At 39.7% G+C, this 25,942-nt stretch overlaps 1 protein-coding gene across 2 annotated transcripts in view; it reads right to left on the reverse strand.

Moving 5' to 3' along the window:
- The window catches only part of CDH6 (cadherin 6), a 125,110-nt gene extending 107,265 nt beyond the window's left edge, over positions 1-17,845 (reverse strand). Inside the window, exon 1 of one of the 2 annotated variants that reach the window (XM_053592753.1) lies at positions 17,657-17,845. The gene's annotated coding sequence lies outside the window, so the exon portion shown is untranslated. Of the gene's footprint in view, positions 1-17,401; positions 17,480-17,656 lie in introns of those variants that run through there. The other variant, XM_053592760.1, reaches the window with a different exon arrangement.
- Positions 17,846-25,942: the final 8,097 nt, after the last annotated feature.

The raw sequence follows: 25,942 nt of genomic DNA on the forward strand, positions 1-25,942 counted from the left end.
ATTGGCAGGTGCCTGCCAGGTGGGGGGAAATGTTATGTCAGCGCGGGTGTCAGAGAACGAGAAAGGTATCTGAAGGAAGTAACTGGTAAATCAGATAGGGCTGGGGAGAGGCAGAGGGCAATGCGCTTTTCAGCAGATAGGTCAGTTTTTAACCAAGACTATTGAAAGGCCTGTTATAAAGCAGATCCCCCTTTCCCAGAGGCATGTGCCAACTAGACGGTCCAACAGGAAAAGAGGAAACTACTTCCAAAAAGGCTTACAAAAAAGACTTTTAGAGGCTGTTAAGAAGACATACAATCACTTTCTGCGTAGACCTCTTTAAGCAGCAGTTTATTGCTCACGCTGGGCTGCTGTTTTCAGTCTTCTGTTTCCCTTTACCCACCAACCTACCAACACACCACTAACACTCTCCAGAGCCTTTCACCTGAAAGCTAAATAGCACCCCAGTTTTTTTGCTGAGCTTTGCACAGGGTAGAGATACCAATAGCTAATTCCTTTGAGTGTGGTTAGAAAATGTAGTTTTGAATTTAAACCTTTCATCCTTACAGTAAAATGCATCTGGCCCACATTTGAATGTCTGCAATTTGAGCTGCTGGGGAGATTTTCCAAAGGGCATATTGCAACCTTCCTTCTGTACTTTCATTGTCTGTATTTTATCATCTTTTTCCATCATCCAGCTAGTGATGTAACTTGTATCTGATGTCTTCAGATTTCAGGAACATGCATTCAAAATGCCCTCTACCAGGTGTTTCTTTCTTTTTTTTTTTTTTTTTGAAAAGTTTCCTGGATAATGTAAAATTCTCAATGAGAGAAAAGGAATTAGGCTCATCATTGTCTCTGCTGTAATTAGTGCATCTGAGATAAACAATCAGTACTTGTTGAAAATAAGGATAAATTAATCATTTCTCGGCCTTTTGGCTAAGATTAGGTGAAAATAAGGGTAAATAATTGAATGAGTGAATATGAATGAATGAATGGCTATTGGAAAAATAGGAGTTGAGACCAGTAAAGGGAAGTGTTCAGGGGCACAGAGCTGGGCTAGGAAAATCACCTTCAAACAGCTGGTAGCCTTGATTTCTAGAATTATAACTCTTTCTCTCCCTTTTATTTCAGCATTTTTAGTAGTGGAGCTGAGTTTTTTTGGTGCATGTGTGTGTGAGCCTGTGAGAAGGCCACGTGTTTCTGATGCTGCAGTTGTGATCTCTTGCTTTTCTCCGGTCCTTAGCACGGGGGCGAGGGCAGGCTGGCAATCCAGGAAGAGTCCTACCAAGAGGCCAGGACAACAAATTTCCTAGCAGAATCCACGTCTCCTATTCACTCTTCATTTTGGCTACAGTTGCTTCACACCTCCACAAGCCCAAATGAGAACTGAAATCGGGTTGCAGATTTTCAGGGGAACAGTGCTGAAGAGACTGAGGAAGTTCTGAATTTAAGCCACATTTGGCACATCGCTGTTTCAGACAGATCACGTTTCACTGAGTAGAATTATGGGCATCTTGCCCCCGTGGCATGTTACAGTTGTGACATTAAGAAAAGTTGTGGCTCATTCCAATTAGTGATTTGATTTTTTTAAAAGTTTGAGGGATGCTTAAAAATATCCAAGGCCCCCAAGTTGACTGAAAATTTGGATGAAATCAAGATAACAGTAACAGTAGCAAAACAGTGGCAAAGACATTGAACATTTCGGGGTGCTTCCTACATAGGAGGCGCCGGGCTAAAGTTCTTTTCAGCATTTTCTGACTTACCACTCACAGCACCTTTATGAAGTTAAAACTATCCTTATCCTCATTTTATTAGAGAAAACTGCCCTTAGGAAAATGTCCAACAGGGTTCTGTCTGACAGGGTAGTCACTGTACCAACAGTCGACCAGAGACTTCTTTTCTCATGGAAGAGTAGAACAGTGATAAAGATATCCACTTTTCTCCAAATTTTACACACATATGGCTCATATCTTAATTAAGTATGAAGCTTTTATGGTCACAGTTCCTTAATGCTGTTCCCAAATTGCAATTGCTAGGCCAAAAAGAAAGACAAAAAAAAAAAAACATTATTGTCATAGTTACATCTACAGAGAGGTGACCCCACATGGTGGCAAGGTCAGTTCTAGGGGAATAAAAATAAGATCAGGGACAAAATTTAATATTTTAGATTTTATTCCATTTCAGAAACATCCTATCATGTGGCATACATCACAGCCACCTAAATATATTTGTAAAAAAGCAGATGAACCTCTCTTTGGCCTAAAACGAACCAAATACAGGTAGAATTCTGTTGGCTTTTCATTTAATATTTGATGGTTATTTCTTGTACTGTTTTGACTCAAATTTTGATAAATATCTGCATTTCAGCTTCTTTGCCTTTAAATAAAACCAAAATGAAAAAAAAAAGCTTTTTAAAAGAAGGGTTTGGGATATTTATAGTAAGAAAGAAAAACAGGACATTGTCTTGTGATTTTCCTTTTTAAAAAAACACCTTTTAAAAGTTTCTTAAAGTTCAAGTGCCAAGGGCAGAGCTAAATGAAACAAATGGTGCTTAAGAAGACGCTTCAGAACATGCAAGAAAAAGTAAAGCTCAAACCACTTTACCGTTCAGAGCAAGGCAAGTGCCCACCTAGCAGGGTGTCCTCTGACTCTCTTCAAGTTATTTTCTAAATGAGACTATGAGAGCAAAGTGAAATTATATTTCCCTGCCAGCTAGTTAAGCCTCAAATCCCATGATGAAAAAAAATGTTTTCTTTTTGGACAGTGATGTATTTCTAGTCAGTTTATTTCCAAAACAAACACACTAAAAACCCATTTCACATGCAGACTAAAATAAAAGATAGGAACAGAGGTCATTCAAATAGTAATATATTTCTCTAAATTGCAATTTTGCAGGTAACTGTCCATCAGGAGACTAGGTGGTTTTCTTTTTACTATCTATAACCTCTAGAGCTATAGTTTATTAAGACGAATCCCTCGGACGCTCTGGCTGAGGGAACGGCGTCCACCCTCTGACTCTGTCTGCTCTGCACCCTTGGAGTCCACCAAGCCTGCATCCAAAGTACTCAAGAAAATCAATCAAAACCTAACAATAAAAACTGTACAGATGAAAATACAGTGTAACAGCTATTTAAAGAATATTTACATTGTATCGGCTATTATAAGGGATTTGAGGTGATTTAAAGCATGTGGGAGGGTGTGCGTAGGTTACATCCTAACACTACATTATTTGATATAAGGAGGTGAGCATCCATAGATTTTGGTACTTTCAGCGGGTGCAGGTAGGAACCTCATCCCCTGTGGCGTGAGATACAAGTGTACGTAGACTTTCACTTAGAGTGTTACTGATTCTCAGCGACTGAAGTGCAGCAGTGTTGCTGACTACCCAGCACGCCCTTCTCACCTTCTCAATGCAAATGCACACACGTGCAGGAAGCTGAGCAGGCCGTTCAGTCTAAACAGCCAGGCATTCCCCAGCAATGAATATTGTCCTAAGGATGGCCATATGACCTAAGTGGCTCAGTGGACTGAAGGAGACTGCCCTTATCAATCCTTGGTTGTGGACAGAAGTTTTTCCCTTTCCTGCTACATGAGAACCAGGAAGCAATTACCACCGGCAACCACCTGACCCTTGAAGGGCAAACGGTTTTGATGCTAAGAGTGGTGGGAGGGAGACGGAGGCTCCTGAGGTTTTGGTGATATCACTGATCTACAGGTCACTTGAAGCCTGCTCTTCTACGGACTGCCTCTTAAGTAAAATAATAATTTTATTTATTTTTTTGATCCTGCTTGAGATGGGATTTTCTCTTATACGTAGTCTGAAGTATACTAATTCATAGGCTGAAAACAGTGAATGGGAGTAAAAAGTTTCAGATCTGCTTCCCCTGTGAATAGGGTGACTTACTGGCTTCTCTTTTACTTTGTCTAGCTTAATTACCCCTCCCCCCCATCCCTTAACTCTCTAAACTTGGGGATGTGCAGTGTGGGAGAGGACTGCCCTTCACCAGTTTCAATTATTTGTGTGAACGGGAGATGTCACTGATTGGAAAGTGTTAGTCAAGAGAACAGTACAGGGGAAGAGAAACAAAGTGGGGAATTTTTCTGAACCCATAGCTGCTACTCTTTTTCCTGGAAATTACAATTCCCAAAAGAAAATGAGATGCAATAGAAAAATTTCCAGACACTACCTTGGTACCTACTTTAGTCTAAGAGATCCACTATGGTAAAGCAAACTAATTTCTATCCTATTGATTAGTAAGTTTAAAATTCTCTATGTACCTTTGGCTTCAGGATGATGGATGTCACATTAAATAGGGGAAATATAAGTAAAATCGTCCAAACCTCTCCCACTTCATCTTACGACCTCACCAAACACTTGGCATGCTCAAATAGAGCCGGGGTGAACTGCATATTTCACTGCCAAGCAATATTCATGAAGCTCCTATTCCATGTATTGACTGCCACTTAAGGAATGAAACAGGACTACATAATCAGTTGAATTTAATGCAATCTATTTGGTACAGCCATGCTCAAGGTTATAACAAAGCACATAGAATCTGGTATTAGACTTCCTATAGACCCTCAAGAAACATTTCTAGCATTGGGAATTTAATGAAAAAATAATTTTTCTCATAATACACATAGATAAGAGTGTTCTAAAGATTGTTTTGTAGATTCAATTTGATGTACTACTATGGGTAAATAATAAACGACACGATTACCAACATTTATCATACTAGCCTGTTCCAATGAGAAATAATATACAGCCACAGTTTTCACCATGAACACATAAATAAAAACTGTAAACAATTCAATGCCTTGGTGATGAAAGAAATGTCAACTTTAAGATGAGACATTCAATTATTCTATTAGGAGACTCACTAGTCTGTAACCCTGTTTTGGACATCTGGGCAATGGCACCAAGGTTTTCCTAGGGATGATTCTTTTCTGTTGGGTGTACCCATTTGAACAATCTAGAAGGTAGGCACTGACCTTCTGTATCTTAAGTGTATTCCCACAATGTATAAAAGGCAATCAGATTACCAGAAAACTAACATCCAACATGAATAATGTAAGGGTATATAAATGTAGTTGAGAATCTTACAACCGACACCCTCCAGTCGTTCTTTTGGCAAAGATATAACATGTCCTTGCTACTTATCAAAAACAGTGCTAGGCCTCAGTGGTGAAGGCGAGACTTGGTGGTCTTATTCTCAAGATGCTTACAGTGCTGTAAGTGAGACCTAGACAGAAAGCTAAGACTTTCCAAAATATTTTTACAGTTACGCTGAGACTAAGCAAAGGCTATTACAGCATTTCACCATGAGAAATCTAAACTGAGAGCAGGGTAGGTGGATGAGGGTCAGAGAAAAGCTTCTGGAGAAGCAGATTCTTGACCTTTCTCATGAAGATGGGATAGACGTTGGCTGGATAAAGATGAAGGAAAACTCTGATCAGCACCAGGACAGCTGTACTGGTGCACACCAGCTGAATGTTAGTACTGAGTTTGGGTGTCAACACATTAAACTCTAGAGTTCACAGTGGCAGATTCTAATCTATTTCGTAACTACAAGATTCAGCCAAGACAGAATAACTTTCTAGAATGGTAGTTGCTAACAGTCACATTTAATGTAGACTATATATTGCACCCCATCTGACATTAAAGCATTGCATTATCTGGAGTATTTGATACCTTACCAGAAAGTGTTCATGAAAGGGGCGAATTTAAAGCCCCATCACCTAAATCCTAAATTTCAACTCATCTCCTTGTATTGAGAGGTTTCTTACTGAAATGTATTTTGACTGGCCGGTATGTGTATGGCTTTGTGCTCTATTGTAAAATCATTGGGGAAACTGCAAGAATTAGTGAAAGGAAAAAACCATGAAACTATTCTGAGCCATACCATCAAAAATATGAACTATATTAAGCTTTTAGTGCTGGAGATGGATATGGTGTTTCCAAGCTGAGCAGAAGGTCGAAAACCAAACTTGAAGATGAAGAGAAACTCTACAAATCATAATGTAATCTGAAACTCAAAGCTAATTTCTGTATTCATATCATATGTCAGCATGGAGAGACCAGAAAATATAATCAATTCTAAATATCCTGTTCATTATATACAGAGCTGATATTATTAGTCTTGCATTATGAGAAAAAATCCATTTCCCCCACATTGGTAGTGTATGTTTGCCTTGCTACCTTTTATGTCTCTTGTTCTGAGAACAGGGGACCCCCCAATAAATATTATAGAATGAATAAATTAGTGAATGGTGAATATAAACCTTTCAAACACTCTTCCCAGTTTTCCCTTGGGACCAACACAGTAAGTGATTACAAGACTGATTCAAATTAAGAAGAGCCAGGTCTAAAGCTAAAAGGCCCATGTGAGGCTGAAATCTGCTACTTTGGGCTCTAATTCATTGATCTCCTTGTTTTAGAATATACTGATATGCTCATTAAGGAATGAAAAGGAAAAATAAGTTTTCTTTATAACTGTATTTTTGTGCCCTAAAAAATGTGTACGTGTTATATATTTTATATATGTGGGTAGACAGTAGAACCTACTTAAAGTTGACCACATAAGGGATGGTAACAAGCTGGTCAATATACAGAGGTGGTGAACACAAGGAACTGTGGTACCTACCTGATCTATGAAATGAGGCCAGCTTCAGGAGTTGCTCACTATAGGGAGGTGGTCAGCTATGGAGGTTCTACTGTGTATGAACATATAAAATTTATAGACGTATTTTTTATTTTTATTTTTGACACACGTACCTTTGAGTCTACCATCTATCTATTCATCTGTCCATCTGTTATCTGAACACACACACACACACACATACACACACGTTAAGCATAAAAGGCGTAAGAATGCAATGGTTAAAACAGTATGAGTTCTCAAGACTGCCAGGATTTAAGTTTGGTTCCAACAAATACTAGCTGCATGACCTCAGGCAAAGTTGTTTAGCTGCTCTATTCCCCATTTTTACCTTTAAAATTGAGACAACTGACAGTTATTTACTTCAAAGCCTTGTTGTAAATTCACATAAGACACTTAGAATAGTGCCTGAAAAATCCTAAATGCTCCCTAAGTGTTAGCTTTTATTATTATCCTATTCCATTTCCCCAACCATCTTTCTTGTTTTTCCTCCATAAGTAACAGAATTCAAAATATTTTAAAAAGAACATACAGGATTATTTGTAGGAGAGGTGAAATAAAGTCATTCACTTAGCAAATAAGCAATTGCCTTTATTTATTACAGAAAATATCCAGTAATGCACAGATACTAAAACTGTAAAAAGAAAAATGAATATTTCAGTAAGGGCAATGTTTCATTTGGGCATGAATTCTGAAAAGTAAAATGTATTGAAAGCATAAACTCAGAGGTACATTCTGTTTCCAAATACCAACTAAGAATTAAAAAAATCAAAACGACAGACTTCTGTTAATCTGCTTAGGAAGGCATAAATTGTTAATCAGGCTCCAGGCAACAATGTTTAATACCAACTTTAATAAAAAGTCTGCCCGGAGGAAAGAGATGGCTGGTGGCCCCGGTTTTGAAAGCTGGGCAACCCTGTCAACCTGCTTCGTCCCTCTGGTTCTCAGGACATCATCGGTAGAGTTTCCTTTGATATAGACTCCCTTTAAAGAAGTCAGAATTATTAACATTTAAGTTCTTAGCACTGGGTAGAAGAGTTATATTTTCACCAGCCTGAATGAGCTTGAAAGGAAATCAGGTGGAAAAATATTTGAGAGTCTCATTAGTAGCTTGTAAGAGAAGAATTTCAGCTGATAAGCACTTACTGAGTCCTCTCTTTGTGCTCACACTTACTAGTGATGCCCTCATCCTAAAACTCTGATCTTGAGAAGGAGAAGTGATTTTAAAACCATTTTCTCATCCCCCCCAACCTGGATTTATCTATTCCATAAGCATCTTAAGTTTGTATCAGGTGGGCTTTGGCTGTACAGGGAATCAAATAATGGATTTTCCAAAAGTCTTGGCTGAGTATCATTCTTAGAAACACTTGTCAATCAGGTACAAACCTAAATTGGAAAGTGTATTTGACAAGCACAGCTCCTCCTTAGCAGGCAGAGCCTCGTGGCTGCTTTTTTGGGTTGTTGAGTTCAGCATGCAGGCCAGATTTCACTCCTGGCTTTAAAGTCTTTCTTCATAGCACCCTGGATATTAGCGTGTGTTTCCTAATTATGAAACAAGGCAGGTTTGGCTTTTGTCTTCTGTGACTGGTTTCTCTCACCAGCCATGATGAAAAGATTATTATACAGCGAGAAAAGAAGAAAGCCATTTAAAAATCTAGTTTAGGGACAAATTGGGAAGCAAACATATGCTCAATTAATGCTCAGAACATCAAAGGCGCAAAGGAAACTTTATTCTATAGTGCCCAATTAATCCTGCCTAGGGTTCCAATAATTTCTCCTCTCTCTTCCCACTACATAAAAATCTTTCAACACATTAAACTCAGTCGCAGGAGAGCTTTTTACTCTTATGTAACTTTCAAGTTCATATTTTAAATAAAGTGCCTGTGCTCTTTAGCATTGCATTGGAGGAGAAAGTGGGTCTTCGGATCATCACTAGAATGCTCCATTGTCCACCCCTATTCTGAGGTCATCTCTTTGGTTTCCTTGTTTTTCAGAATGCAGAGTATGTGCCTATTTCAATTCAAGGAGGGAAAGTTTTCTTTTTCTTTCTTTTTTTTTTTTTTTTGAGACAGAGCCTCAAGCTGTCGCCCTGGGTAGAGTGCTGTGACATTACAGCTCACAGCAACCTCCAACTCCTGGGCTTAAGTGATTCTCCTGCCTCTGCCTCCCAAGTAGCTGGGACTACAGGCGCTTGCCACAATGCCTGGCTATTTTTTGGTTGCAGCTGTCACTGTTGGGAAGGCCTGGGCTGGATTCGAACCTGCCAGCTCAGGTGTATGTGGCTGGCACCTTAGCCGTTTGAGCCACAGGCGTCGAGCCTCAAGGAGGGAAAGTTTTCTAAGAAAAACAAAGCACAGTGCTCTTTGGAAGGAGACCTTGGAGGGTGGTATATAAGAATTAAAAGTCAACCCGAAGAAGAAAAGGAAGCATCACAGGACAAAACTTCTCAATGCAGGGCCCAAATGGGGCACGCCTGCATTCTGTGCCAAAGGCAGTTTTCTGGTAGGTAAACACACTTTTTATGAATGCAAGCACTATTGCCAAACAGGTGTTTCCTGTATCTGGAGGTTTGAGACCCTCCCCTCTTGAGGATGCTAACTAGTGAGTGACCTCCCTCATTCTGTTGTCCTAATTAGGAGCTGCTCAAACATCTCTTTTTTTGATACAAAGGCAAGTGAGTCAGAATGAAATGGTGGTACTGCTATTTAACTCAAGGTTATCCTCATACAATTCATTCTTTATGAAATGCTGACAAAATCCCAACCAGATACTTCTAAACAAATAGCTTCATATGAGAATAACTGTTGGGAGATACAGTAGCTCGACTTGGTTCGAATGCAGAGTCAGAAGTAATACAACAGGGTTGGTGGGGTTTATATTTTGCATTGGTGATAAGTCCGACCACACAACATTCTGATCAATGTTAAATTAGAACCTGTTGCTAACGAGAGCTTACAAATATTTTAGCTGAATGTGAAATGTTGCAGTTTCAAACATTTTATAAAGTGGACGATAGTAGATGAATAAAACTCTCGCTCTCTTTTTTAATCCGGCAAAAGAAGGTTTGAGTTTTGCAGTTAAAAATAGGAGAAGCTCATGTTCATGACTGAAATCTATACTCTACCCTAGAAGGCAATTGCCTTCTGCATTAAAAGTGTGTAACTCGAATTACAAATCAACACCCTGGAAAATTGTTGTTTGTTCACAACTATACAAAGTTCTCTTTTAGGGAAAAGCAGATACTCTTATGGTTAAGGTGGAGCTGTGTTGGCTTCAGTTTACCAAGATACATACAAATTTAAAATTTTTTATTTCCCATTGAATAATCCAGTAATCAAGTGGGCAAATTTGTGATTTATGACATTGTTTTGGCTACGAGCTTGGCAAAGCACATTTTTAGAGGACCTGTTAATATGGCAAAAGATCATATTAGCATTCTAAACATCCGTATCTCTGCATTTCAATTAAGAGACCTAAAGATACCTTTTGATTAAATGGTTTTTGTTTGGTTGCCATTTGGACTTTTTAAATATAATTACAATGCACTTTACTTTTTTTATCCAAATAAAAAGGAAGAGAATTCAGTCAATCATTTTTCAACATGTGGTCTGCAGACTTTTGGATTTCATGGAATATTAATTGTTTTATTTTTTAAAGGGGAAGAGAGTTGACATTGGGTAGTTTGCCAAGTTTTTTTTTTTTTTTTTTTGGAGACAGGGTCTCACTCTGTTACCCAGGTTAGGGTGCCATGGCATCAGCGTCGCTCACAGCAACCTCACACTCTTTGGCTCGAGCAATCCTCTTGTCTCAGCCTCCTTAGTTGCTGGGATTAAAGGTGCCCACCACAATTCTCAGCTAATTTTTCTATTTTTAGTGGAGACAGGGTCTCATTCTTGCTTGATCTCAAACTCCTGAGTTCAAGCAATCCACCTGCCTCAGCCTCCCAGAGTGCTAGGATTACAGGTATGAGCCACCATGCACGGCCTGCTTGCCACATTTTAACTTCTTCAAAGAAAAAACAATAGTACTCTATTCATATACTTTCATGAAAGAATTGACATTTTAACTCCATAAAAGAGAGAAGGTCACTGTTTGAGTTCTTTAAATAAAATTGAGAGTTATGAAAAACACAGTAGGCTGTCATAGTTTTTCATATTTGACCACTGATCAATACTTTTTTTTCCAAAGATGGGCACTTGACTTTGGATATAATAGGGGAATGCCTGTTTTAGATAAGGCTTACTCAAAACTGCCAACAAGCCAGTACAAAAAAAAAAAACAAAACCTCAAACTTTATCATATGTTCCCCCAGTAGTGGTCATAGTTTTGAAGGAAATTTTAAATTATTCTTTGCAATAGGAGCTTTACAAAATGTAGAAAACACATGAGTTTCCTGAAGATGACTACATCTCTGTTTTCACTGTGTTTCCATTTCCATTCCTTCACAGAATCCGTATAAATAACAACATTGTAGATTAAAATTTCATCTTTAATTTTTAATGCCAGAAGTAAGTGGAGATGATAAAAAGCAGTGACATCCAACAACTAGAAATCAGAGACAGAAAAAAAACAAAATAAATCAAGGACATCCATGGATAATTCATTCATTTCTTTGGTCTTCGGTTATTTGAAATGTAAATGTTGAGTGTTGGGTAAAGCCCTTCCCATGTCTTATATTCTCTGATTATATTTCTAACTATCACACTTTCCCTGAAGGATAAATTAACTACATGACTTTTTGAATGGGGGCAATAGAAAGAATAGAATGTAATGAAAATGACTTATCACTGTCAACATTATATATTATGACTGCCAACCCTCCCTCCTTCCTTCCCTTCTTCTCCCTCCTTTTTTCTTTCATGGCTTTCTTTTTCCTTGTGAGGATTATTTTTTGGGGGAGTGTGAGTATGTGAGAAATTTATTTGGTAAACGATCATTCAGAACAAATACTGAATTGAGACAGTAATGAAGTAACAAAATTGTGTTCATAAAAGAAGAAAATAATTACTTTTATTTATCAGATAAGGAAGGAAATAAAAACACCTTACTTCTACCCAGAGTCCTAAATGCTGTATGTGTAGGATGTCAGTGAGCTGAGAAAGGACTGATGCCCTTACCAGGTCCCTTGAGGTTGAGACCCACCTCCTTTGTCCGATGCAATGAACAGCTACCTTCCTGAAGCACACCCCCCCAGTATGAAACTCTCTCTGAAGGCAGGAGAAGATAACTTATTCTCTTATAAAAAGTAGCATCATTATATTCAGACAAATAGCCCACACAACGCTTTCTACTACAATTATAAATTCTGACGCACACTTGCAAATGGTTTTTAAAAATGAACAACCTAAAAACATTTTCCTCAGCCTTAAAATCTGCCTTATTCTGGTCAAAATAATCCAATCATTCCTATGGCCCTCTGTTGCTCTGTAGTTCTCAGAGAGTCACACTTTTATTTCTAAGGCATCACACGTGTTTGTTAACAGCACATTCATTAAGTGCTTGGCTCAATCAGAGATTTCCTGGAAATGCAAAAAAAGGGCCAAATAAAGAGAATATGAGCAGAGCAGTGCACTTTTGACTTACTGTGTAATTATTACTAGGCAAAACACATGTAAAATACTTACAACAGTATGTGCCATATGGAAACTCAGTTTAGGTTAGTGTATTATTTATTATCATCATTTATATTCAGATGTACAAAAACTATAAGCCTACTATCCAGAAGTTTTAAAATCTTCACCACACACACACACCCATCGCACTATGTGTGGAGGTGGGGGTGTGCTGCCTTGTTGGTTCAATCCTTCTTCAGGCTGTACCACATATAGGACACAAATGGGTGACAATGGGAGGTTTGGTTTCTACTACTGTTGCATACTTGGGGTTGCAGGCATAGGAAGAACCCACAGTGTTTCTATTCAGCTTGCAGGACAATAATTATAAAGAAGGAAAAGAATTGATAGTCTGCAAAGACCTAAGAAAACCTTTTTCTTGATTCTGCTGGGATTTCAGATAACTTAACACAGCCACCACCACCACCACAACAACATTCTTCTGGTTAATTCACGACCCAGCCACAATTCTCTCTTTTAGATGGTGACTTTTTTTCCCCTAAGGATCATTTTCAAGTTTGCATTCCATGAAAGAGAAGAGTAGTGTGCCTAAACATGTAATCATGTTTATAAAGTTGAATGCACTCTGTGTACATATAGCAATTTAGATTATATTTCCAATTTTATAGTTCCCCCCTCATCTATTTCTGTGTTCATCATACAGACACCTCCTTGGGTTTTCTTGCTGTTTTCCATTCTTTTAACTTATTAGGTCTCTTGGACATCTTTTGGCTAGACCTCCCAATTTAGGAAATTACAGAAGGAGAAAACACAATGTTCTTTCCTGTGGTGAAAGATGAAGATAAATCATAGCCTGTGGCCGGCTCACTCTGTCCCTCATCTTCTTCATAAGTTCTTCTCTTCCATAAGATAGCGCCACATAAATCAGGAAAGCTTGCAACCCATGCTGCCCATGTAATTGCAAATCAAATTTAATAGTAAAGTTCTGGATTTATAAACTCTTCTTATAAATCTCAGCAAGGTGATCTGATTATTAGTAATGATATTTGACAGATGGAACAAAAAGAAATAATCTATAATCATCTGTGGGGATTGAGGAAGTACTTTCTGTGTTATGCGTCTACTCTGCATCTGTCAATGTGTGCTCAGAGTAGTCACCCTTCAGTAAGTTTTCTTTGTTGGAAAAGTTAAAAATTTCTTGGATAGTTCAGACTTGAGCAGCTAGATTACTGGCTGTGGCTGGAGTCCTCTGATCTAACTATTTGGCCCTAAAGAACTTGACTGTATTTTACCTTTGTAGTAAATGGAGCTGTGCCACTTTTTTGGATAGTTATTTGTCCTTCCTCCTCTTCCCTTATCTTAATTGGTAATAGCATGACAGTGACTGTATACATTTGGTTCAATAGTTAATTAGAGAGAACCTGAAGTTCCTCATATGACTGCTTTGAAAAGGAGAGCCTTTTTAGGCATAGAAACTTTAAAAATGATAGGTCAGTTAACCTTTGTAAGAGGCAAGCTCAAACAAAAATATTACCATTTAGGTCCAGGAAAGTACCTCAACTTCTCATCAGTTTTCAATATAAAATAAAAATCCCAATGGGGAAAAAAATTAAAAAAATAGAAAAACAAACCAAGCTCTGGGTTTCTGTATTTCTTCTCTAATATCATTAGACAAGTATCCTAACTGGGCTCTCTCTCTCTCTCCATGTGTGGGTCTTCTTTCTGCAATTGCCCTCTTACTATAATGTTCTTGAGTCTTTGTATTTAGAATCATTATTCAGAAAAAAATTTAAACCAGAGAACATTTGATTATCTATATTTTCACTTTTTTTGTGAGGCAAATAAGATAGGCTCAGTAGACAGTAGGTAGGCTGCAAAACTATTAAAAAATGTAATTCATACTGAGTCACTGCCTGTTATTTTTATAAGCCAGACCCTAATGCTGATGGACCCCAAAGAATGGGTGGGCATGACTAAGCAAGACGCACAAGGAAAGTGGATTCTGCCGGATGTTATCTCATTTGGAACACATCTCAAACTTTAGAACAGATTTTTAAATTGGAAGTTGAACCTGCAGACTGTCAGCAGAAGAGGCTGATTCACCCTACAAAATTTATCTTACTCCAAATTCTAGGCAGTTTTTTAAGAATTAGGTTACCTAAAATGTGTTGTGATACATCAAAGAAAGAAATTGTTAAAAACTGGAATAAGGATGGCACTGCATCTGAACATCTTTTAGACCTTCACATAGGTCTATTGGAATGGGGACTTCTTTGAATTAGATGTCCCTAGTTCAACACAACCTGTGAATGTTCATGGATCTCTGAAAGGGAAATTAATTTCTTTACGCAAAAATTTCTGTAGTGGTGGGAGTTCCTCAGGTAGAACTTTTGGATTCTTGACTATAATATCATTATTATTCTCGAGCAATTTAGAATTAAGGAAGTAGAGTCTTTGGAAGGTCAGAAATAAGAACATCTTACATGGATGATGGTAAATTCTTTATTACTTGGCCATTGCTTTCATTTGGAATCATAGAAGAGTTACCAAAAATCTAGATACCCACACAAGCATAAAATGACTCACAAGTTTCTTAAATCAGAGGAACCACAGAAAAGATGACAATAATAATGATGTTTGACCTGGCACAAAGATCAAGGTAGTACTTAAAGAAAACTAACTTGTCTATGGAGAAAAATTATTGTCTTGTCTATTATGCTCTTATATTAGCTAACACAGTCCACACGCAACTGCACCCCAGAAAGAGATGTGTGGATTGACCCACTAGAGGTCCCTGGAAGGGACTAAAAAAAGTTTCAATAGTTTCAAGAATACAGCCTTAGTAAATTGGCATCCATAACTGCCCACAACTAGGGGCCAGAAGGGGCACCACACATCTCAATACTTTAGGAAGATAAATGGTTTTACTCAGAATATTTGTCACATTTTATCTTTTTTTTTTTTATCCTGATGTGGGACATTCCCTCAGTTATCCCCATCTAGATATTCAGAACTTGTTGCAACTTATTGATACAACAAGAAAGGGCCATTTAATGCCCCCTGACAGTAGCTGTGCTTTCTAGAAACTTTAGCTGTTGTCAAGTGTCTCGAGCAGTATTTTGCACGATAATTTTTCTTCTTAAAAAGGAAGAGTGTCTCAGTAAGTTTTTCCTTGCAAAGCTGATGAAGGTGGTGGGTGGAGAAGGTAAGATACACATTTTTTGATAGTAGGCAACTTGGTAGAAAATGATTTTGGTTCACTATATTATCTTTGCAGAGTTAGCATTAAGAAACGTAATTGCAATAAATTGGTGTAAAAGCCAGATAGTAAAGGGACTAAAAAGTCCCTGTAGAGACACCAGCCTGTCACTTTCTTATAAGGGCAGAAAAAGATAATTGTAGACAAATACAGTAGAACTAAACCATTGCCATTTTCCTTCAAACATGGGCTGCTGCCTCTTAGTTTTTCTGAAAAAATTGGTTACTTCCTCTGCTTCAAAAGCATGACATGAGCCATCAAATTAGGTGGGAAAAGATCTGCCTTTTACATCCCCCCAGTACCTTTTTAATTAGAACACACCAAAGGGGGGGGGATAAGAAACCATCCTAGGTGATTGTATTTTCCAGTCAAGTATTGGATTTCTGTAAGTTCCTGAGCGCTGCACTGACAATCTGGCCTCTGGCATAAACTTTGCCCTCCTCTGTAGGACATAATGAAGACATCTGCTTGATCATATCCCCTTTCTTCACCCAACTGGCTTTCCAGTTCTCTAAAACAGCAAACACAGAGCCACGCAAGAGTATCACACAAAGGGAGCTGCTCCAGCTAAACTACAAGAGATTTTCTTTCTTTCCTCCCCCACCCCTCCCAAAGTAGAATTCTAAGGGTTTTCCTTTTCAGGTAAAGCTGTCAGCAAGAAAAGAAAGAAAATAAGCAACCCTTGGCCACTGTTCCTATAAGCATATTTGTTACTCATTCTTGGAAGAGTCGTGTGCTAACTGGCTTAGGGTATATCCTCCTGTTCCTTTTTCAACACAGGGAGGAGTTTGCAGCCCCTGGATAATTAATCACTCAGAAAGCCCCTATTTTGCACCTGCACCCTCCAGAGTAGCCATCTATGCACAGCAGCCAGCCCAGCAGCACAGTTGCAGGAAAAGCTCTTCTTTCTACATTATGTGCTTCAGCCAGTGAAAGTGAAGACTGTCTGATACACCTCCATGGTGTGACTGTTATCATCAAAATGGTATTTTACAAAAAATAGTAAGGGTGGGAGAGTGAAATATGCGGATAATCCCAACGATTAAACTTCTTCGTTTTTGAATGTTCTCAGTAGTAGTTCACTCAGCTGACCAGTCCCTTGCACTAACAGACCGGCATTTAACTCCCCATAAAATATGGATTTTATTGCAGCAGTGACAACACTTCTCAGCACCAGGCTGACCTCTCCTCCCAGCTCTCATCTCGAGATCTACCGTAACTCTTGGCAGAAGAATATCTAACTACAGAAGTAATCTCAGCTCTGCAGCTGCCGCAGCACACAACATCGCAACGACCCCCTTTATTAAATTCCGGGATTAACACGTTGGGGCTCCACTTTTCCTGACACCGAACACCAGGCGTGCTGGATCTGCTCTGCAGCCAGTCCGGGAAAGGCGTTACCCCCCGGCTCCGAGCCTGGCCAGCCCGGGAAGAGCTCGAGCGAGCTGCGTCCTTGCACATGACTTTTCCCTGGACAGCGTGCTCCATTTTCGGAGTCCAATGTTGGACTTTCCTTGCAACCTAAGCATTTCTGTCCTGTCTGAGCCGGCAGGCTTTGCCCACAAGCGCAACCTAACACTTTTCTTTAGCTTTTCTCTCAGCCAAATCGTGTCTTCAAGTTTTCCTTATTGAGAGCATTGCAGTTTTCAGACTACCTGATTTTCTGCTTTATCCCTCAAACCAGGAAATGTAACTCAGCCCAAGCAGTCACCGCACAGCCCCTTGTGATGTGGGCAGGTGGAAATAAATCAATCCCCAAAGGACTCGGCGAGTGGGCACGCACCAGCGCCCTTGGTAATTGACCAGCCAACTTTGCAGATGCGGAGCTCCCCTGGCAGCCTCCTCCGCAGAGAGAGCGAGGCAGCGGGATCTTCTCCGCGGCCCGCTGACCGGCGCCCCCACCCAGCCCCACGGCGGATCCGTCTTACCAGAAGGCGGAGGAGCGGCGCCCCGGCTCCCCGGGAAGCGGCGTCGGTCCCGGGCAGCGGCAGCCGCGCCGCCCGCGCAGCCGGCCCCGACCCGGGCTCGCAGGCTGAGCCTCCTTCCCAACTCCGGCGCGCGGCACCCGCCGCGGAGAGGGCTCTCTCTCCCTCTCTCTCTGATTGGCTTCCATCAACGCTACAGATTAAAAAAATGAAAATGCATGCACAACCGCCGGCGCTGCCGACCGAGACCGAACCCACCTCCGCTCGCCTTCCTGCACCCGGGGGGACCCTGCGACCCGCCCGGGCTCCTCCTGCCTGGGCCGCCGTCCCCGGCTCTGCCGTTCTCGTAGCAGCGGCTGAAACTGCAGCTCTCGGGATGGGAAGGTTACGGGCTCCGGAGAGCTGGCTCTTGTGGGCACACACTGATTTGCAAGTGAATGAAGTGGGAGGGAGCAAAGAGAGGAGGACTTTGTTAAAGAGGCCCCGCGCCTGCCCCCGCCCGCCCCCTCCCCTTGACAGAATGACTCCCAGTGTTTGAAGTCCTGAGCGATTCGCTCCCGGGAACACTCCTTCAGCCCCAGGCTTTCCCTTCCTTTTCTTTCTTATATTTTAGGGGTTAGGACACAGAACTTGTGTGACTCCGTCTGTTCCCTCTTTCACACTATCAAAATGCACCTCGTGCTGTTATCAGCCACGGTCTGATGTTCTTTTTTTCACCGACCAAGCAATTACAATTCCCAGGGACACAGTACCTCGTCGCGCTGTCAATTGGCCGGTTCCGAGTGATAGCACGCACACCACACACACACACACACACACACACAGCACACCCGGGCTCCTGAGACAGCAACACCGATGGCTTCTCCTTACACCACCAACAGTCCTTCTCCAGACGCAAACAGGCACAGATTCACACGCGTCTTTCCTTCTCTCCTTCCAGGAAGACAGGCTTTCCCGTCGCCCCATGATCTCCGTCCCTCTTCGGAGTAACCCCAGGATGTTGTGGCACCAAGCCAAGCTCCCCGTGCGCGCAGAAACACCGGAGCCCCAAACCCTCAGGGCTGCCAGTGATTTGGGGCTGATGCCGCCTTTCTTAATGAAGTGATACAAAGGATACAGCAGACTTGAACAAGAGCACGGTATAACGATGTTCAAGGTCTGCTGAACGTTTTCAGAGCTTTCTGTAAAGTTACCAAAGTAAGATAAGCTCCACATGAAACTCCATATGAACAGCACACGTAGCTGTTCGAATGGCTATGTCTACAGTTACAAAGAGGCAATTTCTAATATTAAGGCTCTAAGGTGCACGAATCTTAAACACGGCAATGTATTATTAAACGAAGAGAAATGATTTTCTTCATAGGCGATGTAAACACGATGGAATCAGGCACTGCTGGACCGGGAAATTTTAATCTAATTACCACAGCGTTTGCACTCAGGGCCAGTAGCATCCCAACCCGGCCGTCTGGGCGTTCTGCAGGTTCTCAGGGAGAGTTCCACCGAGCGCTGTCCTACGAAACATCACGCAGCTTGGCCTCTGAGTGGTTAAAGTGGTTGGAGGTTGGTCTTGTTCCCAACTGAGCTCTTACTAGAAAACCTTTTGTTTCTCCAGGAAAAGTTCAGGCATTTAAATAAAGCCCAAATCAAAGTATTCCTCTAGGCAGCCAGTGCTTCAAAGAAGTGCCTGGAATGGTTTTAGCACAGATGTGCTGCACGTGAATGAGGGAAAGACTTGAGTTTCTTGTTTGAAAAGATCTTCTCCTAATGACGAGTTGCCACCAGCTCACAGAAAAGAAGCTGAACATTTCCTCTTCCCAAAGCTATTCAAACTCTTATGGAGAGAGTATGGGGGAGCAGAAGGCTGCTTCTGATTCAGAGTCCACTTCCCAGATGATGAACTTCTTATGCATTTAATATGATATACCAGCTTCTATGTCTGCATAGCCCTTTACTGCTTACAAAGTACTTTCATAGACTATTGTATTTAATTCTTCTTTCAACAAGTGCTATGATTTCCTCCTCCTCCATTAGGACAGAGAGAACGGAATGAAGCAGAGACAATAGAATTTAAGTAGTGTGTCCAAGGCAATAAAAGTGGGAATCACGAAAGTCAGAAATATTATTGGTGAAACTGTGCAGATGTGTGTGCAGGCACCAAGACGCATGAGTCATATGTGCAGATATGATTTATTACCACATATGGTGATAAATGAATAACATAAATATGTCAATAAAAATAAGTCACATTTTAAGACTACCTTTAGCAGAAAGATGTGTAAATTGACTCGTGTGGTATAGGGGATAATAGTGGACTTTATTTTCCATCTGCTGAACCAGCTAATTTCTCACGAAAGACTCCCTGATCGTTTGTACTTGTTTGTTCCTATTTTTCAAATCCCATCAAGGATCCGGTAAAGGTGGTTAGAACAAGTACTTTTTATTAAAAGTAGACAATCTGTTTGCTTCTAAACAGTTCAAGCGGCTGCATTAAATTATAGAAAGAAAGCACTTCCTAAAGGATTTTATGAGATTTTTTGAGGCTTTCTAGTATCATTTGCTAAAATAATTATTAATTTTCAATTACAGAATTGATGTCAATATCTGGAATTATTTCATTCTCATTGCAGAGACAAGGAATTCAGCATTTCTAGGGTTAAATGATTACCTGCTGTTGCATAACAACTGTTTCCAGTTCATTCTCTGACGCATCAAAACATGTTGGCAAGTAACAGATGCCAATCAGAGATGGTTAAACTAATGAAGAGGGGTTTCTCATGAACCTTAACAGTGGGAATTCTGCAGAGCCTCTAGAAAAGCCTGGAAACAGGTCTGCATTGTGGGCACTCTGGCTTTCACCCTGGTTCCTCCTGGTGCTTCTGCTTTCCTTCTGTCTCTCTTTACACCTGTCTCTTTTGTCCCTCGGGCCACAGGACAGATCAGCACCACTGACAGTTCCACGCTTACCTGGAGAGAGATTCTCTGTATCTGCTTGGTTTCCGGTTTCTTAGAAAGTAGCTCCAATTGGTCAGATGCTGTCCTGGCCCATTTCTGGAGCTAGGGCTGAAGAGGCAGTTTACATACTTAGGACCCATCCTGACTCCCACAAAACCAAAGAGAAGGGGAGCAATTAGGGAGTGTCCTTGTGTACGGGGAGGACAATCCAAAAAGTGTCCTATTCTCTATGTTCTCTTGTTTTGTTTAGTAGTTTGGTACAGCTGAAGCATCTCATTTCATCAGTTTTTAGGCTACTTTATTATTTTATATGCCCCAATCATGTACTTATCTCCTTTTACAGCTTGCAAAGTTTCAGCTTTTTTTTTTTAACTCCTTCTTAGACCATTACTAGGGATATTAATTTTGATGAAGGATTTCCCAACTTCCACTAAATCTCTCTTCAGATGATTAAGAGGCTATCTTATCCTTATAATGGGGATGCATATAAATAAATACAAATTCCCTGACTTACTTTTCAACAATATATATCTGTATGCAATGATTATCTGAAAAAACATTTTCATGATTGCTAGCAATTATTCTTGATTAGGAGCAAAAATTCAATTTTTAAACCATGAGACTAATTCAGAATCTTGGCATTGGCAGTTTTGATTCAGCCAATCCAAATCTTCAACCCCAAACTTACCCTAAATGTGTTGCTGCTGGAAAAAGCACGCACATTACAATGCTTATGACTTAATCATCATGGTATGCACAAGTGAACAGATTTCACCAAGGAATGAATGCCCACCCCACCCCTGCCCTCCGTGTGTGTGAGTGTGTGTGCATGCACACACATGCACATATATATGCACCAGTGTTTAAAGGAGAGAAAGCTTTAACCACTCGGAATATTATTGAACTGCTACAAAGAAGACAAGAAATCTTGATGGAATTCTTTTTTTGTAAGAGCCATAGACATCTCAACACAAGCTAAAATGAATTCACACAAACTTTGTGGGCTTATCCAGTTTTTTTTTAAGGCTGGGAGAGCTTCCAATACTGTATTTAAAGTGTGTTGGATCCCAGGATGCATTAAGACATTTCCCTCTGGATCATTGTATTTGACTCATCACTATAGGTAGATTCCAAGGGAGATAAATGCATAGCAGCAAATGTTATTGACCTATACAGCATATTTTAGTACTCTGGGTATTTCAGCATAGGAAGAGTGGACTGAATTCAATTTTGCTGAACTCTTTTTACATTTTATTCACTGCCTTGTAGTAGAATACAAATTTGCCCAATCATATATGTACATCACAAGTTTAGTAGACTGAGAATCAAGATTGTACTATGGCAAGGAAAGGGCATGTCCTTGTTTAGAGGAAACTTTTCCTCATTAGAGGGAAAGGCAATGTATCAGTATATTCTTTTGAAGACATGGCATAGACCAGAATAAGCACAAAATCCTACACTTTCCTTCAGAGGGAAAAATAGTTCTCTCCCACCAACCCCTCCCAATTATAGAAACAGTTGATGGGAAGAGTGACAGGTTGGAGTGGGAAAGACAAAAATGCTTGTGTTCAAAAAAGTTGGGGGATTTTATAGGTTGTGCGGATATCAAGATTTCACAGTATATCGTGGCTGTCTAAAAGAAAACAAAGATGAAGGTGAGAAGATATAAAGATTACTCTCTGTATAAGTTTAAGTAGTCTCTTTAGAATAGAACAGATCTCACCTTCAACTTTCTTCTCCTCTTTAAGAACCACATTTTTTGCCCTTCTCTTGTGTTTCCATGGCACTACATAAAATAACTAAAGTTCTTTGGCTAGACTTAATTGTTCACAAGCTCCCTTTCATCTGTTGGACTGCATATCCATTGAATGATTGAAGGCAGGGCAGTTGTTTTGTTTTGGTTACAAAAGTGCTTGGTGCTTGCACGTATGAATAATTAGAGATTCCTATAAACTAGAATGGATTCTGCAGACAGAAACAGGAGATGGTTCACAGACTTAAGATTATGCTTTGAGCCAAAGGGAATAAGTTTAGAAAAATGAAGATTCAAGTGAATCATGAGTCACTTCAAATACTTGAAGAACTTCCCTGTGGAAGAAAATTAGACTGTCTTTTAATGTGCCAGAAGATTCAGTTGAGGTCAACTAGTGAAGCCACTGGAAGATGGCTTCATTTTGTGGATTTTAAGACACTCATATTTTTATATTTTAACCTCCCTGAAATTTTGATGCTTCCTACAATGGACATGATAAGAAAAAATTAGGACATGGTGTGTTAAGGCAGCCTCTCTTCTTTTATAGTGACACATAGAATGGTGTCACTTTTTAGCGTTGGTATCTTAGCTCTGATGACATGCAGATAGCAGGTTTCAGCTCAACATATGGAAGGATTTTCAAACCACTTAGTGTTGTGTAGGATGAAAGGGATTGATAGCTTGAGGATAGAGATGAGTCCCATCCATCCCTGCAGACATTCGGTCACATTCTAGACACTTATTATAAATGAACTCAAGCATCAGATTTGGAATCGAATGATCATTTACGTCTTTGTCAAACTGGAGGTTCTTGAATTTGGATCCAATCCTCTTATTTTTTGCAGCTGAGAAAAACAAGAACCACACAGATTGAATGCTTTTCCCAATGTCATACAGTTTACAGGAGTTAGAGAAGACTGGACTAGCTTGCTTCCCATTTCCCATTTATTGCTTTCCTCTTCAGACTTCAAGATAGAAAATGAATGCATTGATATTTTGATAAGGATAATAACACTTACTGCATACACACAATGGGCTAGGTATTTGCTCTTTATGTACATTATTACATTCAGTCCTTATGACAGCCTAGGCACTTAATATTATTGTTATTCTCATTTGCCAATGAGGAAACTTAGGAGTGGGATGCAAAGTAATTTTCTCAAAGTCACACTGTATGAATTAGGGCTGAAATTTAAACATGCATTTGGAAGTGAGTTACTGTACTCTTAACCATTACATAGTGCTTTCAGATTTTCAGAATTTGCTGCAGAATCTATGTGCAGTGATGGGAAAATCAAAATCTGCCATATGATTTTAAGATAAACATATTTTCAGTGTTGAATTACTCTCTTCTGTATTATCTGGATAATGGTTTCAGTTCCTTAATGCATTTATGTTCAAACAAAACCTATACTTTTGTTAAGTGTTAGAGCTAACAGAAGGCTTACCAATAAGCCAAATAATTTATCATCTTTTCAAATCAGGAAAATTCAGTTTTATTGTCTGCTATGTGAATACTCTTCCGCTTCTCGTTTTTCCCTATTTGGGAGGAACCTGAAGTTGAAGAAAATCAGTGTTTAACTTATTTCTTGACCTTTATTTCTTATTCATTGTGGGCCCTTGGCCATCTGCAATGATGCATTGACTCTTGCAGCTCTTTTCTGTGGAGAGCTATCTTTGTGTACTTCCCAACCCTTGGGGCAATCTTTATTCCTCAAAAAGGAATCCTTCATAGAGGATTCAGGCAGAATTCTTGGTCACAGCTGAGGTCTTATCTTCGCCCCTAGGAAACTGTACTTATTATCTCTCTTCGAAGGAACAAGAAAACTGGAAATAAACCTTCTTAGTGTCAATAAGAAAACTCAGAAAAAGACTCTTAGGTAAGTCCATTTTTGGGATATTTTTCCAGACATCATTATATTTAAAATATTCAAAAGCCTTTCTCATGTGCTGGTGGCTTAGTGAAACATTGTGTAGTCTTTACCAAGTCCTCATCTCTTGACGTCTTAGTGCCTTTATCTGTAAAATGAAGGCATTGAAATAGTCCCCCCCCCTCCACCGCCTCCCTTTAATTCTGAGTATTTTCTTTACTTGTTGCTATTTTGTGTGTGGCCACTAGGGGGACAACGGACAGAGCTTTCTATTGAATTTGCAGACCCTTAGATTCCAAATAATAGTCTTGAAGAACCACAAGGAAAGCCGATTTTTCTTAATGAGACATTGAATATTTTAAAATGCCTTTTTACTAATTGGTATTAAACTGTGATATACACTTGTATTTATTTGAGAGCTTGAGGAAAGAGATTATTACTATGGTTTTGTGATTAGTAATGTCTTTATATAATCACGCATCTGCATGACCATTACCATGTTGGAGATTTCACTAAGCCCATTCAAAATCAGGGATATGAGCCTTCTTTGAAAAAATATCACAAGCCATGATGTGTTAATAATGAAGATAAAGACACCTAAAGAATGTTTTTGAAATATTTTAGCAGTTATCAAAGTTGGTAATAATCTTTTCAAAAAACTAAAGCAACCCAAACTCAAAATTTCTAATTGTAAAGTGGAAAATGAATTCAAACAGGTCCATAATACATTTTAGTAGATATTCTTTATTGAATACTTATGATGTGCCAGGCAGTGTGTTAAAAGTTTTTGTTTATATTCTTCTGATTCTCCCAACAACTCTGTGAAATAATTACTGTTATCCTGCCCCTGAGGAAATGGAGATTATCTTTTTCTTGGAGACAGAGTCTCACTTTGTCATCCTTGATAGAGTGCCCTGTGGCGTCATAGCTCACAGCAACCTCAAACTCTTGGGCTCAAGAGATTCTCTTGCCTCAGCCTCTCAAGTAGCTGGGACTACAGGCACCTGCCACAACGCCCAGCTATTTTTAAAGATGAGGTTTCACTTTTGCTTAGGCTGGTCTCGAATGTGTGAGCTCAGGCAATATACCTGCCTTGGCCTCCCAGAGGAGGCTAGGATTAGAGGAAATGGAGATTTACAGAATTTAATTATCTGTCTCCTCACACTGTGGGCAGTAGCTGAGACACTCACACTTCAGAGTGGTTCATATTCTTGTACTGTTGCCCAGTGGCAATAGTCTATGTTACATATCATTTTCCAGATTATGAAATGCTTCATGTCCATAACTATCTTGTGTGTTTAGCACAATTCTCTTTAGTAGAGGGTGCCTGGACTATTGGCCTCCATTTTTTCAGGTACAAGGCAGGCAAACTCAGAGTGGTTAAGAGTCCTGAATAAGAATCTATGGTTTGAAGTTGGACAGAATGGATTTATTAATATAAATAAGAGTATTTTTTATTGGTACCTAATATTTACATATATTTATGGGGTACATGTGATATTTTGTTACATGCATAGAATGTGTGATGATTGAGTCAGGTCATGTGGGGTGTCCATCACTTTGAGTATCATTTCTATGTCCTGGGAACACTTCAACACTTCAATTCCTCTCTTCTAGCTGGTTTGAAGTATAGAATTCTTTGCTGTTCACTTTGGTCACCCTATTCTACTACTGAATATTAGAACTTATTTATTCTATTTAATTGTATGTTTTTACCCATTTACTAACCTCCCTTTACCTCCTCCTCCATCTTCCCTTTTCATCCTCAAGTATCTACGATTCCGTTCTCTGCCTCCATAAGATCACCTTTTCAGCTCTCACATATGAGTGACAACATGTGGTATTTGTCTTTCTGCATCTGGCTCATTTCACTTAACACAATGACCTCCAATTCCATTCGTGTTGCTGCCAATGACAGGATTCATTCTTTTTCATGAATGAATGGTATTCTATTGTGTACATATATCA

The sequence above is a fragment of the Nycticebus coucang genome, chromosome 1 (genome assembly GCF_027406575.1).
Source record: "Nycticebus coucang isolate mNycCou1 chromosome 1, mNycCou1.pri, whole genome shotgun sequence".
Classification (NCBI taxonomy): Eukaryota; Metazoa; Chordata; class Mammalia; order Primates; family Lorisidae; genus Nycticebus; species Nycticebus coucang.